The sequence below is a fragment of the Mastomys coucha genome, unplaced genomic scaffold, assembly GCF_008632895.1.
Source record: "Mastomys coucha isolate ucsf_1 unplaced genomic scaffold, UCSF_Mcou_1 pScaffold7, whole genome shotgun sequence".
Lineage (NCBI taxonomy): Eukaryota > Metazoa > Chordata > Mammalia > Rodentia > Muridae > Mastomys > Mastomys coucha.
The window spans coordinates 12,356,613-12,360,976 of NW_022196913.1; the positions used below are offsets into that span (position 1 = coordinate 12,356,613).

Below are 4,364 nucleotides of genomic sequence, written 5' to 3' on the forward strand. Positions count from 1 at the left end.
CCATACACACACACATTCACTGTAAATGTGAAGAATTGGAAGAGAGTTCTGAAAGACCTGGACATACAGAGGTGTGTCCATCACAGAAAATGAGAGATGCCATTCTTGGCCAAAGTGAATTGAAGAGGATCCATTGACCTAACTGTGAACAGAACATGAAGGCTCAACACAGTCTCAGCAGGTTTCACTTTCAATGTATTTTCTTGGATCTAAACATCGATTTCACTTCTGGCAGGCATCATGAAGACACTACCACCCAAAGCATCAGGGTCGGTCATGTTTCTCGCCATTTCTCTTTTGAAAAAAGGAAACAAATTCTCCATTCATTTAACAGTGCTGTAATAACAAGTTCTGTGATTCTTTCTCTGGCATTTCTCATACCCCTCCTAGCCTATGTCCCTTTTACTCCACTGTTTGCCCTTTAGTTTCTTCTCTCAGCTTACAAAACCAAACACTTAGCAGGGTGGTGGTGGCACACACCTTAAATCTTGGGAGGCAGAGGCCGGTGGATTTCTGAGTTTGTGAGTGCCAGGACAGCCAGGGCTACACAGAAAAACCCTGTCTCAAAAAAACAAAAAAACAAAAAAACAAACAAACAAAAAAAGAAAATCAAACACTTAAATTTCCATTCTGGTCAAATTTGTAGTGGAAAGACCACTAGTTTGTTTATTTAGAAAGTGAATTTGTGAGTATTTAGACCCTTTATTCTTTGAAATAAAAACAAGGAGCAAAAAATTCTTGTTTCTGAGATTTTTATTTAAAAACAAAACAAAACAGTGCTTTATGGGCTTGATGATTCTAATACACTGAGCCCAATAGCAAGGTCTTATATTCTGATATATCTGGAATGATCTAGATAATTAGGTACTTTTGTTATTTCACACATCTCAGAAAAATCATCATGTGATAATCTCAGTGTATCAAACTTTCTTTTCATTAAAATCTTATTGAACATATTTACTTTAATCTGAATATTATATCAAAAGAAATATGTACAACATTTTGCCTTTTCATTTTTGTATTATCTGATAGACCATGACAAAATGTCATAAACATCTTAGAGGGAATTATTCTCTTTCGAGATTGTAACAGTAGATCTTGATCTTTATTGATTAAAGGCAAGCACCAAAACCCGAGTCCTATAATAGCTATTATAAATTATTTAGGTTTAGCATATTTATAACTGCTCCAAGAAATCACTTTTGGCTAAGTTTCTTTGCCTTCACCCTAAAGTGAATTAAGTTTGTATATTAGTCAAGGTTATCTAGAGTATTAGTACCATACATTACTTATAGAATGAACCTCTTTCTTTTAGTAAAAATAGTATATATATATATGTGTGTGTGTGTGTGTGTGTGTGTGTAAACATTATATATATATATATAATGTATATTAATGTATATATAATGTATATATTAATGTATATATATATATAATGTTTATTGTAATGAGTTACAGGCTGCAGCCCAGCTAAAATAACAATGGCTGGTTGTGAACAGAAATTTCAAGAACCCAGCATTTGCTCAATCAACAAGACTGGATATCTCAGCTGGTCCTTTGTATATGCTGGAATCCCAAAGAAGTAGGTAGGTTTTAATGACAGTGAAGGAATAGATGTACTACAAAGGCAAGGACAAGCAGGCAAAGTTATAAAAGTTTCCTTCTTTGTCTTTATATAAACTTTCAGCAGAAGGTATGGCCCGGATTAAAGGTGTGCCTTTCTTCCTCAAGAGTCTGATCACAGGTGTGCATTCCCCTCCTACCCAAGAGCTCTGGACTAGAAATAGATTCACTCACTTCAAACCAAGAAAAACAAACAACCTCACAGATATGCCCTCCATTTCTGGATTGTAGTTCATTCCAGATGCAGTCAAGTTGATAATCAAGAATAGCTATCACGGTATATATAAGTACAATATCTTTAAGTATAGCTATATCTACATCTCCTTATATATGCATTTCTATATATATATATATATAAATGTATGAATAAAACATAAAATAATAGGCATCAATATATGAAAAACCTAGGCAGCAAAGTGCCCAGATAGCTATTCCAAAAAGAGCCATTATAAAGTGCCAAACACAAAGGGGAAGCTATGAAAAGTGAAGACCAAAGATCAAAGTCAATATTTAAAAAAGAAAAGACTTTCTAGTGACTACCCCAGTTCCCCATTACCCACTGTTACATATATCTGTTCAATTTCATGATCCATGGCACTTCAGTCTCTTCCCATATCTGATCCTGCCCGCTCTTTTTTAACCTCCTCTTCCTAAAAGAAAAAAAAAAGTCACTGATGATTCTAGCAAAAGCATGCTAGCAAATGAAGAGGGAAAATTAATCTGATTGAGGTGGAATCAAAAGAATGGAAGGCAGGCTGATGAGATGTATTTTTTCTATATGTACAATGAAAAAAAAAAGAAAGTTAGATGGAAAGGAGGGAGGTTTTTTTTTTTAATTTTAGCAATAGTAACATATTATCTCTATCTCTATCTCTATATTGATAGTTTCCCATTTCTTATGGGTTGTACTACTTGTTTTGAGTACTGACTAACATGCACCCTATTCAGGTAATGCTCTGTTACTGAATGGAGGACACTGGGGTCTGGGGATGGAGAAACGTTTCAGTGGCTAAGGGTCTTTCTGTGTATAAGCATTCAAGTCTGCATACCAGCACTCACAAAAAGTTGATCATGGCCAATGCAAGTCTTTCAACCTTGTGGTTGTACGCAATGAAGAGAGGAGGATTAGTGAACACTAGCCTAAATCAAGGTTCAGAGGAAGACCTGCCCCAAGGGAAAAAAGCTAGACAGTTATCAGACAAGAAAACCAATGTCCATTGACCGGGGCTGAGCTGACATACCCATGTTCTGATCTCTGGTATTATGGGAGCTGCTCTTCAGACCCCATCTCCACCCCTGCCCACTGCTCCTGGCTCCTGCACCTATGGATTCTCCATCTAGCGTTTATTCTTATTCCTCCTCTTCTCTCTCCCCTTCATTTACCATGTCCCCTGTGAACAGTGACTTTATCTTTCCTTCTGTTAATGAGATGGAGGGCAAGAGCACACCCAAGAGCTCAGGGCAGACACTGTGGAGCAAAGAGAAGGTTCCAGGCCCAGTCCATGCCCTATCAACTGCAGTCATCCATCAACCTAGGGTTTCTAGTAACCAACATACAACAAGAATCTGAAGTCAAAAGATCAAGAGATGGTGAACTGGATATACCCAGGGATGTACTACAGAGGGAGATCTGCTCTTTGCTCATAAGTGTAAAGTACTCCAATGATTCATACAGCCCATCACAGACATACTGAGAGGACTAAAAATGGGTCGCTTTAACAGAGGAATAAGTAGCTTCTAACAGAGTGTGGCCAAGAACAAGATCCAGCATCTAGTTGGTGTTTTACAGAAGCCTCAGATGGGAGAGCCGTTATCTAGGAAGCTTGCTGCAGGTAGAAGGGATGTTAGAGATTTGGTTTCCTCATATAGCTGCCCAGAAATTATCCTTAAGAGGTAGCAGGCATTAGATAAGCAAACACTTTCCTAGCCACCACAGTAATTCAGGTGCTTTTTCTCACGCACCTCTCATAGAGAAGATGGGCCAAACACAGCTGGCCAAACACAGCTGGGACGTTTAGTTTTAAAACAAAAGCAGCCTTGCCATCTCACAGGATGGCCAGCTATGAACCTCACCTAGATTCATAACATTCCAATTTGTAATCCTCCCCCCAGTCCCCAAGGATCCAGCTATGGCTATGGTCCCATAAGTACTCAGGGCAGCCTTGGCATCATCCTTGTCCTTCAGAAAGGAGGTCAGGCCTTCACTCATTCTGGCCCAGGCACTCTGATCTCACCAGCTACACTGTTTCCTGTCATCCCTGGCAATCTGAAGAAATCATCTGGAGAGAAACCTCATTGCCACAGTTGCCACAGTTGCCAGTAATACTGTCATCAGAGTGGAGTTGCATCCTTTGTTGTCCCGACCTACCTACCATAGACAGAGAGATGACTAAAGGACACCCAGAACCACAGATGATTAGTCATCCTCCAGTTGCAGTCCTAACCTAGGCTCTGCAACTGTCACCTGATTTCCAGTTTGTACAACGATATGCTTATGTGTATTACATGTTTATGTGTATTTTTTATTTTTAATGTATATGTGGTGAGGAAAAAAATCCTTTCTGATTAAAGACATTTTTTACTTAAAAAAAAAGACAAACCAATGTCTTCCACTTACCTCAGCACATGTATACACACACCTTACACACACACACACACACACACACAGAGAGAGAGAGAGAGAGAGAGAGAGAGAGAGACAGAGACAGAGACAGAGACAGAGACAGAGACAGAGAGGGAGA

General features: G+C 38.8%; 1 pseudogene; it reads left to right on the forward strand.

The window, feature by feature from the left end:
- The first annotated feature begins 2,947 nt into the window (after positions 1–2,947).
- On the forward strand, positions 2,948–4,071 carry LOC116082591 (annotated as a pseudogene).
- Positions 4,072–4,364: the final 293 nt, after the last annotated feature.